This window comes from Eleutherodactylus coqui, unplaced genomic scaffold (genome assembly GCF_035609145.1).
Source record: "Eleutherodactylus coqui strain aEleCoq1 unplaced genomic scaffold, aEleCoq1.hap1 HAP1_SCAFFOLD_379, whole genome shotgun sequence".
Lineage (NCBI taxonomy): Eukaryota > Metazoa > Chordata > Amphibia > Anura > Eleutherodactylidae > Eleutherodactylus > Eleutherodactylus coqui.
Window position 1 is genome coordinate 70151 of NW_027102232.1, and position 13100 is coordinate 83250.

The following is a 13100-nucleotide window of genomic DNA, read 5'->3' on the forward strand; positions in this document are numbered from 1 at the left end:
AGGCACTTATAGATTCATGGCCCCAGAGGTGCTTCGTGAGAAGGACTACGACGCAGCAGTCGACTGGTGGGGCCTGGGGATTGTCGTATCCTGGATGGCGACAGGACAGTCCCCCTTCTACCACGGCTCCTCCAGGAGAAAGATCATCAAGTCCATCACCAGAAAGAAGCCAAAATTCCCATCTTGGCTAGATGCTGACGTAAAGCATCTTCTGAAGAGACTGCTGCGGAAGAAGCCAAAGAAGAGGCTGGGTGTCCACAAGAATATCAGAGGTCACCGATTCTTCAACACCGTGAATTGGGAGGAGCTGGAGATGAAAAGAGCAGAGCCGCCATTCAAACCCTTCAGCAGAGTTCCCAGGAATCGAGACCTGCCGTGGCCGGAGGGTGGTACACCCCTTCACCCTGTGGACGGATTCTCGTACACTTCACCAAGCTGGACCCGGTAAGATCTTCCTCCTCTAGGGTTGATGTTCTTCAGGCAGACCTCTGTGTTGATTATCATTGTTCCTCTGGTGTCAGACAGCTCAGGAGGTCATATAATAACATTATTATTGCTCCTGTAAATACCATGTCTCTACTTCTTCTTAGGATGACGAGAAGAATCCGATTGTGAAGGAAGCCGCGACCATCTGGTAAGTATCCTCTATACACACTCACACATACATATCTGTACACCTATACACACAGGACACCTACAATCATATCCATACACTGTAGCAAAACTTCACATACCGTAGAAAGCTTAATACATAAACCATTTCCTCTAACATAGCAAAGGACTTTGGGGAAAATATATTAAGACCAGCAATATGGCCTCTATTATGGCTTCCACAATCACAAAACTCCCAATACCTCATAGTAAAGACACAGTTGCAGAAAATAACTTTTTTATATCAGATCCCAATCAGATCCTGATACAAGTCGTCATGTTACAGTAGTTCACTGGTTTATATCCACAACTGGTAACACTGACAATTCCTTCTTATGTCTTGTAGGCTCGGCCCACGACAACTGTCTGCTGAACACACGACTCTGCTGCTGTAGAAGACCCCGGCTTACCAACAACATCCTCTCTCCACCAACTGCATCCTGCGTATTACCATCATGCTACCCCGACCTTGGCATCCTTCGGCTGGCATCGAACATCATCCTCTCCTGAAGACCCTCTACGCCCCCAGGAGCGGCCTGTGCTTGATTGGTAACTGGCGAGTTCAGGAACAATAGCCCGAGTGACTATTATCCCTGAACTCCTGGTTACTAGTAAGACCTCGGCACAGGCCAGGTAAGCAGCACGCACCACATACATGAAGGTTAGACACTAGTGTAGACACTAACACATACATAGACACAAATATACACACAGATAGGTGTAGATGTCGGCTTTGATCTTGGGACTTGCTCTGATCGCCATATTTGGGGTCAGGAAGGAATTTTTCCAACTTGAGGACAATTGGCTCATACCTCAAGGAGGTTTTTGCCTTCCTCTGGATCAACTCACAGCCTTAAATAGGGTTAGGTCTTATTTATAAGGAATCAGCCACATAAATAACATAATATAAACATAAAGAAACACAATCTTTAGCTGACATCACATACACCAGGGAGGTGAGCGGCTGGCGTTTGATCCTGAGATTTATTCTGGTCGCCATATTTGGGGTCAGGAAGGAATTTTTCCCCCTTAAAACAGGATAATTGGCTCTTTCCTCAAGGGGGTTTTCGCCTTCCTCTGGACCAACACAGTCTATAAACAGGTTTAGTTCAATACACTTTAGATTCCCCACAAACAATAAATGGTAAGAGATTTATTTAGATTTCTGACAACAAGAATACATTCTAATAAGTCAGGTCAGATGTCGGCTTTGATCCTGGGACTTGTTCTGATCGCCATATTTGGGGTCAGGAAGGAATTTTTCCCCTTTATACAAGGATAATTGGCTTCTTCCTATCAAAGGGTTTTCGCCTTCCTCTCGATCAATAGCCTCAAAATACCTCATAATAAAATCTACCATTTCCTACAGCTAGAAATAAAATGTTCTTTCTCCCTCCATAAACCTTTGTGTCGGTGTCTTTATTTCTATTGGATGTCTTAGGCCTCATGCCCACAGCCGTGGCGGACTCCGCTAGTGGAATATTGCAACGGAGTCCACCACGGCGCCCCCGAAAACCCTAACACTCAGCTTCCGGTTCCGCCATGCTGTTACCGTCCTTCGAGCCGGTGCGCATACGCAGTACAGTGCATGATGCGCCGGCAGTGCCAGATGATGCAGGTAGGCACGCGTTTTTACGCGATACTTCCGAAGGATAGCATGACGGCTATGTCAATGGAAGCCGGCCACGCATATTCCCATGGCAAATAGAGCATGCCACCGTTTGTTGCACGCTGCGGAATTCTGCAGCGTGAACATTTAGCTGTTAGGTTCAATAGAACCGAATAGCTCCGGGGTAACGCCGCGGATTTCCGCCGCGTAAAACGTGGCAGAAATTCGGCAATGGGCATTAGCCCTTATTTAATGTTCTCTCAGACAAAAATGAGCGATAATCGCTACATGTAAACGCAGACATTGTGTACTTTTAATTTGATCGATGGATTTTAGCTAAACTTAAAATTCATCATGCAGCCGCTGAAAGACTGAGCAAAAATACTCCGTTTAAACGTATTTTACTCATCCTTCAATAGACTGCAGGATGTTCTCCCTGTGGTATGTTTACACTAGCCAGGAGGAGAATAATGGAATGTGCAGGCAGCTGTTTGCACAGCTTGGAGTGTGTTTAAACACACACTGGTCTCTGCAAACAACTTCTAGAGGTCCTTTTACATGCAAATGAAGCTGATAAAGTGTTAATGTCCATTAACACTTTATACAAATAGATTGCTAAATCTTTCAATGTTTCAGTCCTTTGAAAGATTACCTTTGCACATAAAAGGGCCTGTAGTTATGCCCCTTCAACCTTCAGGGCTCAGACAGACAGACATTTTTTACATGCGTATATTCGCGCATAAAAAAAAAACATGTGACCACATCCATTGACACCCATATGTTCTTTTGTACGTGTCAATTTTATGCACATGTAAATATCGGACATGTGACCGCTACCATTGAAAAGCATTGGTTCTATATAGATGTGGATCGCAAACGCCAAAAACATTCTCAGCAAAAAACACCCGTCTGCCTGAGCCCTCAGATCACATCTGTCTTTTTGAGTTCTAAGGAGAATTGATGGATCATCAAGAGTGCATGTACCACAGGGACACCACTTAGGCTGGGTTCACACAGGGCGGATTTACAGCGAAATTTCCCTGCAGAATTTCGCTGTGGCCGCTAATACCAAAATTAGCCAGGCATGTGGACGAGACTTGTCAAAAATCTCATCCACACGGGGCGGACAATCTGTTGCGGCAAAACCAGCATCAGCTGGCGCTACGGCGCCGTTTCCTTGGATGCAGCATATCAATTCTTTTTTTCGCTGCGGCCTTGATCCTCTCTATGGGAGAGCTGGACGCAATGGAAAAGCATGTGGCTAAGCCACTCCAAAACCCGAGGCTAAGTCCTGTAGGTTTTGAAGCTGCACTTATCCCGCAAAAATCTGGCAGTTTTTTGCTGCGGCAAAACCGTGAAGCCGTCCTGAGGAAACCCAGCATTATGGTGTGAGAAGAAGACAACACAATATGATTAAAAAGAGCATCGCTATTAAGGTATTGTGCTTTACTGCCAAGGACTTTTAGTTCGGGTCATTATATCGGTGGTCAGGAGTCCTATGCGTCACCAAGATTTCTGGTTCCATCTATTTTAGGCCGGCTGCACACGACCGGGTCTGATTGCAGATGTGGATCCTGCACCATGACCTGCCCTGTGCCCGGCCGGTGACACCGTGTACCTGTCTCTTCATCTTCTATTTTGTACTGCGGATAGTTCGTGCGTGTCGACATCAGACACGTGCACTACAGTTTTTTATACCTCTGCTTTCCCCGCATCACCGCCTAGCAAGGACACGGGAGCGGACAATGTGAGCGGACATGCGAATGTTCTATTGGCTTGAATTGGTGCAGAATGCTGTGGATTGTCCGTGCAGGAGACGACTGCAGATTCCGTAATTCAAACCCCATTATGTGCACAGCAGAGCCCGGTTATGGACCTATTTGGCAATATGGCTATAAATTCCTTAGTACAAAGGTTTATAGCCCCTGTACACTATTGTGCACGTCTGTCGGGAACGGTATACATGGAAACATTCTCCAAGAAGCTGTAATCTTGTCATGTGAATGAGCCCCAAGAGAACCAGGGAGTTTAAAGGGCTTTTTCTCTGCTTTGGAGTTTTTAGGAAGAACTGTTAAAAAGGCCTTGGTGACTGGAGTTAGGGTCCTTTTACACAGTGATGATCATTTCTGCGCTTTTAGGGTAAATGCACACAGGCGGAAATTCTTCAGCGGGATTTCCCACAGAATTTCCGCTCGTGCACGCTGCCATAGGATTGCATTAGATAATGCAATTCTATGCAGACTGCCGCGATTTGACCGAGTGAAAACCCGCACGGTAAACAAATCGTGTCACCTCTGGCGCGCCGCCTCTGCTCTGCACATGTGCCGGCTGGGCGGAAGATGGCACACAGCAGAGCGGAGTAGACGCTGGAGGAGGTAAGACGCGGGGGTCACTGCAGGAGCACGGCTCGCATCCCACTGTGAGAATTCTCGCAGCGGAATCCGACCCAGCGGTCTGCATGAGGCCTGATCATCGCTCAGTGAATGGAGGTGGAGGCAGCTGGGGATCTTTCCGGCCCATCTGCCTCTATTCACAGTAAATATGCAGTAATTCATAAATGTCGGTGCATGCACGTACACTGAACGATAAGTGCCAAAATACTCACCAATCTACTACAACACCCAGACAGATGGAAATATCTAACAAGTTAGTACACACAAGGGATTGTATTTTGGCCAGAATATGTAAGTCCACAAGCCCACGTCCTCTAGATGGCGACAGGCAGTAACACACACTGAACTGGACAATTCTCACCTAATGTGTAAACACCTACATACAGACCTTGAACATGTCACTGTTCACACCAACGAAGAGACAAGGGAATCCTACCCAGAACCTCATGTGTGCAATAACACCAAAGCAGAACATGCATGATGCCAAGCTCCACAGTTCTGAGAGGGAATGATATAAATGACAAATGACTAGAACCCTCTAGTAAGAGGGGCTGGTATATATGTGCAACAGACCGGTGGAGGTTGGCTAGCTGGAGCAATACACAACCAGCCAGCTCAATCATCCCACACCTGTGGAAATGTGCTGCTGGAAACCCGTAGCACTACAGGTCCCAGTAGCACAACATGACAGACACATATCGGTGTCAATGTATGTAATTCCTGCACTTCTGTCTAGTAGTGCATTAGAAAGCCTATGAGGTTAGTAGAGGCTGAGCCTCCTCGGCCACAGACCCGGAGGCTACATCCAAGCTTCAGGGTTCCATAGCAACCCATTGAGACCTCGTAATCACATTACGGGGGTCCAATAGGTGACAGAGGGAGCCCCCTTCCTTTATCTGCCTCTTATATTCCGCCGTTACACTGCAACGTGCAAAGAGTTAAATAGCGTGTAACAAAAGGTATCTTCAGTCCCCACTGTTAGAACAAGTGCTCAGCCATTATCTGACAGCTGAGCACCTGCTCCCTCTGGCAGAAGAGACCTGCGACAGACTTCTAATGCAGCGCCATATTTCTACGGCGCTGAAGAAAAAAAAGAGCTTTAAACGACCGCATCTGGAAGCAGAAATGCTGCATAATTTGCCACATTCCACAGCATTTCCGCCAAGTATAAACATAACCTAAGTCAGCTTAAGGTATCCTGCAGAGTGGCATCAATAGTAATAGTGCTTGCCCTATATCAGCCCCAGTAGTGATAGTGTCCCCCACAATGGCCTCAGTAGTAATATTGTCCCCCATAATGGCCTCAGTAGTAATCTTGTCCCCCACAGTGGCCTCAGTAGTAATAGTGTCCCCCACAGTGGCCTCAGTAGTAATAGTGTCCCCTATATCAGTTCCAGTAGTAATAGTGTCCCCTATATCAGCCCCAGGAGTAATAGTGACCTCCACAGTGGCTTCAGTAGCAATAATGTCACCTTTATTGGCCCCAGCAGTAACAGTAGCCTCCACAGTGGCCTCATTAGTAATACTGTCCTCTGTATTGACATCAGTAGTAATAGTGACCCCCACAGAGGCCTGAGTAGTAATACTGTCCCCTGTGTTGGCCTCAGTGGTAATAGTGACCCTCATAGTGGCGTCAGTAGTAAAAGTGTCCACTACATCAGCCTCAGTAGTAATAGTGTCCCTTATATCAGCCCCAGTAATAATAGTGACACCCACAGTGGCTTCAGTAGCAATAATGTTATATATATATATATATATATATATATATATATTGGCCGCAGCAGTAATACTGTCCTCTATATTGACATCAGTAGTAATAGTGACCCCCACAGAGGCCTGAGTAGTAATACTGTCCCCTCTACTGTCGCGCTTAGTAATAACAGTGACCCTCAGTAGTAATACTGTCCCCTGTATTGGTCTCAGTGATAATAGTGACTCCCCACAGTGGCCTCAGTAATAACAGTGACCCGCACAAAGGCCTCAATAGTAATACTATTACTGCTGAGGCTGATACAGGGGACACAATGATTAATGAGAATGTTTAGAATTGTAAGAATCATAAGATTTTTTGGTGACCTTTAAAAAAGAAAAGAATTGGTCACTAATTGTATTTAAAAAAAAAAAATCCCTAAAATCCTATATTTTCATACTGATCATCAACCCAACTTTTCCTGTTCTGTACGGAAAACTTTTCAGCAGTCACTATTATCACAGGCAGGATTGCAATGAAAGGTAACACCTACAATACATGTAGATAAAACAGGGTGTACCATTTAAAATAGGTAATGGTCACAGCTCACCTCTTCCCCCTCCCTGCGAAATTACCATTGAACATGTCAAAGCACATGTCTAGAACAGTCTCCCATAGAAGCAATGAGTCCCTTCCTGTCCGTTGTGTAAATGATCCATGAGGCTGCTGTAAAGCGTATCTCTAAATGCTGTTGAATGCAGAATGGGCGGCCCCATAGTCATGCACTGATAATAGAATTGAAGAAAAATCTACAAATCGGAAAATAAAAACAGATTACAAAAATAAAATGTGCTATTATCGGGTTTTAATTAGTAAAACCCTTTAAGGAACAGGCTGTTATGCACCTTAGGGACTGGACACTTTTTAAAGAATTTACCCATGTGCTGGTTTTACTGCCCTATTGTTTTTCCTTCAGCTACCAACATAATTTTTCCCCTGACATATGGGGCTATTTTTATATCTTTTTTCAATGACTTTTTTTTTCTATTTTTTTTCAAAAGATTTTTTGAAATTTATACCTGTTTTTTTCTTACCGTATATACCGGCGTATAAGGCGACGGGGCGTATAAGACGACCCCCCAACTGTCACCTTATACGCCGGTATTCAGTGGAGAAAAAAAAAAAAATTTTATTACTCACCTCCCACGGCGTTCTGTCGCGCTCCGGCAGGATGTCGCTCGCTCCGGCAGGCTGTCGCTCCCTCCTCGTCCCCGCCGCAGCATAGCTTTCTGAATGTGGGGCTTGAAATCCCCGCTTCCAGAAAGCTAATACACACGCCGGCAGCCATGACATCATTGAATGGCTGTGATTGGCTAAAGCACACTCGGCTTCAGCCAATCACACTATTCAATGACATCATTGAATGGGTGTGATTGCTAACACGTGCGCCTTCAGCCAATCACAGCCATTCAATGATGTCATTGAATAGTGTGATTGGCTGAAGCCACGTGTGCTTTAGCCAATCACAGCCATTCAATGCTGTCATGGCTGCCGGCGTGTGTATTAGCTTTCTGGAAGCGGGGATTTCAAGCCCCGCATTCAGAAAGCTATGCTGCGGCGGGGACGAGGAGCGAGCGACAGCCTGCCGGAGCGCGACAGAACGCCGTGGGAGGTGAGTAATAAAATTTTTTTTTTTACACTTTTTTTTTTTTGTATTACCGGCGCATAAGACGACCCCCGACTGCAGAGCAGATTTTTCGGGGTTCAAAAGTCGTCTTATACGCCGGTATATACGGTAGTTTATTTACGCTAAAATAAAGTACAGGAATGGGTTCCTCATTTTGCTTTGGATGTTTAGATATATATTTTTTGTATAGCTTCGGATTACAGGATGCATACGATGACGGTTTGGGTTGGTGTCGGCTTTGGGTCATTTTCTTTTTTACGTGTATAATTTTATTGTATTGTTTTGTTCTTTTACCAATTTTTAAAATAATTTTTGTTTACTATCTATGATAGCCATGACGTCGTTTTCACGACCGGCGGATATATGCTACCATCTGAGCTGTCTTCCACTTTCCCTCCCCCTCCCCGACTCACTGCCTCTCCTCTCCTCCGACTGTTTGCAATGGCTGTGGAGAACAGGTGGGGAGGGGGCAGCAGCTTAGCTCCACCTCCGTCTCACCCCTCCCATTGCAAACAGTCAGAAGGGAGTAGAGATGTAGAGAGCTGTTGAGAGGGAGGAAAAGAAGAAGAAAGCTCAAATGGTAGTGTATATCGCCGGCCGTGAAAACGGCGGCCGATATACGCTCCTGTGAATTTTTTTTGCTCGTACCAATGGTAAAGATTAAAAATATTGCAGCAGGTTCTATTTTGAGTGATTTTGTTCAAGAATGCCCACTATTTTCTGTGGGTGCATGAAAAAAAGGCCTCTGGCTTCCATGACACCTGGACGGCTCCAGCTACGATTGTCAGAGCAGAGGCGTATTCTAAAGTGATAATGCGCTAAAGGTCAGTTTATTTGACGGTCACTTACCTTGCAACCTTTGCATCACATTTGCGATGTCCCTGGTGCTTCTGTTCGCGAGCCGTGAGGTGGCCATGTTGACTCTTCAGGGTATCCTTAGCTATAGGAATGTTGACTCCAAGTTTAGCTCTTAAGATGTCACACAATATCTTGCACGGCTCTCCTGAAGCATGCTCTACCTCCTATTCCCACTAGGCGGCTGATGCTTGAGTCACTGGCACCAAAACAACAGCAGACCACTCACGACTGCGCTGCCGCTTTCAATCTCTTCTCATGGGTCCTGTCCTTAAGCTGCCTGAAAAGACAGAGAGGTAGGATTTAGAAGAGACTTGCATGCTTTCTTGCAATGCTAAAACCTGTAAATCTCATTAGCAATTCTGACAAAGATTGGCAGGCCAGGATATGCAGTATTATTTGTGCCAAGCAGACAGTTACTGTTGAAAGCGCATTTCCTGCAGCCGCGCTGTATAGAGTGAAATATCCGTAAATATAGTCATCCGTGTGAGCGATGCGCCAGTACTTTATATATCGAAGACGTAACTGCTACCTAGTACTATCCAAGATGCTTCTAATATACTCTAACCCCGGACTTGTACGAAAGGCAACAAAACCATCAGCAAGAACACTATAAACGTTCTAAACAGGTAAATGCTGTATAATGAGTTTAATCATTTCAAGCCTAATGCCCTCTAAGATGATTAAATACTGCAAATATATATACACCGAGGGTGTGAGAGCAGTGATCCCCGTAGAGGGACTGTCCATATAGCTGCTGTATGATCCGCGCCAGGAAAAGTCATTCTACACGCCAATATCCCGGTCTTCTGCTGTGTTAGGGCATGTAAGGGGTGTAAAAGATATTAAAGACCTCTGTGCAGGAAGATATGGGTAACTTCTAAGATATGATTAAAGGGAATGTCCTAGGGATAAAGAATAAGCATCTGATTGGCAAGGGTCTGACTGCGTGGATCCCAACGATAAAGAAATCAGGAACTTTCACATGTCCATGAATGTTCGGACCGGTGGTCATGCGTGTGCACTACCTCTCCATTCATGACAGCCAAAGATACTAGAGCGATTGGCTTGTCGATGTGACTACCACAGCCATGTGACCACTACAACCAATCACTGGCCTCGCTAGCATGTATGGCACATGTCTACTGAGGCCTCGGATTGGCTGAGGTTGTTAACCAGAAGTATAGTGCATCACTGCACCAGGAGAATAAAGAATGGCTGGGACCCCAGGAGCATCGGCACCAGAGTGCTGGGTGATTTAACGGAAGTGTAATGATTGCTATTTTTATAACATTTTACTGTTAGCTTTATTTCTTAAACTCTTGGACAATCCCTTTAAGAGACTGCAAAAGTGAAATTGACCAAACATAAACCCCTGACTATAATCCCTGTGGATGCCATAGAAGGTGGCTCCCGGCTCCGGATCCTTCTGTATGTGTGTCGCTCTATAAGACCAATTTCTGCATTGGCAGCACAACCCATAAATACATGACATTACCGGGCATCAGAGCAGCCGGATCAGGGCTGATCACTATTGATTTCTTTTTAAAAAAAAGGGATGGTCTACCGAAGACAGATGTTTTAAAATTGAACACCTTCACCATAAAGGGCGTATATATACGCCCTCCTGGGGAAGGTTTGTGTGGAGCGGGACTGGGAGCCAATTTTACTCCAGAGATGGTGAATACCGACTATTTTTGACAGCTGATAATTCACCACAACTGCCATGATCAGCGTGAGCGCTAACACCGATGGTTAACCCTATAAATATCCAATCGGAGATTGAGAGTCCCGAACGGCGCCCTCGTGATGAGATTGCGAGGTGCTGTTCGCTTGTCATGGCAGCCCAAGGCCTTTTGAAGCCCTCAGGGCTCCCTGTGGCCCGTCATAATAGAATGCTGATAAAAATACCATATACAGCAATAAGTATTCCATCAAATGTTAAAGTCGATTAAACAACCTCAAGTTCAAGTACCCTAAGGGGACAAAAAAAAATTTATTGTAAAAAACATACTAAAAGTTAAAAAAAAAAAAACTTTTCTTGTATTTATAATTAAAAAATACAAGCAAAAAAAAACCCCCAAATATATTTGGTACCGCCACTAATGTAAAAGTCTGATCTAAAAAATTATGCATTATCTATCCTGCAGGGTGGACGCGGTCAGAAAAAAGAAATTACACAATGCCACAATTGCGCCTTTTTGGTCACTCTATGTCCAAGAAAAATCACTGCATTTCATCTAACATTTTATTTTCTTGTGTGAATGCACTGGGGAATAAACCTTTTAACAGATTTGCTTTCTCCCCATCACCCTCTACCATTCTTACAGGGCCTACACATTCCATTTTAATCTGTTTATATACTGTTTATAGGAGAAGGGGCTAATAGATCCATTTTGGTGCACAGATGAATTATTGATTTACTTGTACTTGTAACACATAATCGTGTTATTACTAGTTGGGAATATTACCAGGCTTGGCAGTCCTGGAGGTCACTGTTTGGCCTCAACCCATTAGTCCAGCCGTGAATCAACTCATCCACTCGCTGACGATTTGTGTCAGTGGTCGCAGCTGATGGTCTCCCACTGTGTGGTTTGTCTTCAGTGCTGGTTTCACCTTCTGTAAACCTCTTCATCCACCTGTGAACATTCCTCTTGTCAATGGTGTCATTCTGCAGCCTTTTGTGGATGTCGGACAGCCTTCATCCCTCCTTCATCAAGAACTCTATGACAGCACGTTGTTTCTGTTTGGAATCCATTACTGACCTGCAAGGAAGAACAAGATTCTGAAGGCCCCGTATAGAGGAAGAGTCCCTCCAACTACATGTGCAAGTTGAACAATCTACATCAATTAATAAAGAATTTATGACCACTTCTGCACTTTCGGTACAGCCCGCAGATATATATACGTTTTTTTTTCTTTACTAATTTTAATAATAAAATGTCTTCTTTAATAATATAGTATTTTCTGTTGCCGTCTTCTCACCGCCATAACCTTTTTATCTCTTAAAAAGCCGAGTCACAAGTATAGATCCGTGACGGGAGGTGAAACTTTTTAAAAATCTTTTACGTGATCGCCGTTATCCATTGGATAGCAGCGACCATGTGACCAAGGACCACGGCCCCCTGTGGCATCTCCAGACTCTCGGCAACGTTTCGTAGCCAAGAGCGGGGGGATTTTATATTATCCCGGCTTTTGTGCATGCGCCCGCTATTTTGGCGACAGGCACGTCCGCAACAGCCAGGGTAAGGTCCACATATAAATCCGAGGGCCGATCGTAATCTCATCTCCCCTCACGGACATAATCCATGATGGGAGAGGTTTTCTTTTACACCTTTTTTAAACTTTTACATGGTCGCTGTTATCCATTGGATAACAGCAATGAAGTGACCGGGAACCACATACAGCAGCTTCCGGTGACAGCTCTGTGCTTTTGACTACTCATACTATGATCATGGGTTATTCGGGCGATACTGGCGATCGTGTAACTGTGGGAAGGGGGCTTCCTGCGGCCCCCCATGACAGCTCCAGGTTGTCGGTTACCTCCGGGAGCTGGCAGCCAGGAACTGCGATGTCCAGAGCCTGCAGGGCTTTAATCCCCAGAGGCAGCATGTTTTTACGTCCCCGGGAATTACAGCTCACTTAGGCAGGACGTAAAAACACTATGGAGTGGTCAGATTAGCATTAATTGTGAAAACATGTCTCTAAAAATTACCAAAGAAGTATTTTAGTCAACTTAACTTCCTGGCAGAGGATAGGATAGGAATTCTTCACTTTCACCCCAAAACATTCATAGCCACAGTGTTGTAAAAGTGCTTGGGCTTCGCTATCGCGTTTCAAGTCATACAGGTGTCACACGGGTGTATTATTATTGTGCATGCGCACTTCTCCTATATGCAGCTCGTGATGTCGTTAGCCCATTGACTTGTATTGGATCGCTCACATCTGCGGGTTTTCACACGTGTATTACTGGTGCAGAGAATAAATCCACAGCATGTTCTATCTGGACGTGTATTACGTGTGCGTGGGGATTGGCGGGCGCAGCGAGTATGAATGTCACTGTGTGAGCCCGGCCATATACTCAGCATACATAAAGGGGTCGTATGACATTAAAACACGGACAGCGCAACGGCTTTCTTAGGCTGGGTTCGCACAGGGCGGATTTCTCAGAAATGTTGTCCACACGGGACAGTGAATCCGTCGCGGCAAAGCCGG

At 45.1% G+C, this 13100-nt stretch overlaps 1 long non-coding RNA gene across 1 annotated transcript; it reads left to right on the forward strand.

Moving 5' to 3' along the window:
• Positions 1-395: 395 nt before the first annotated feature.
• LOC136600963 (uncharacterized) lies at positions 396-1033 on the forward strand. The gene is made up of 3 exons (XR_010789265.1): positions 396-444; positions 591-634; positions 998-1033. It is a non-coding gene; the product is annotated as an uncharacterized lncRNA (long non-coding RNA).
• Positions 1034-13100: the final 12067 nt, after the last annotated feature.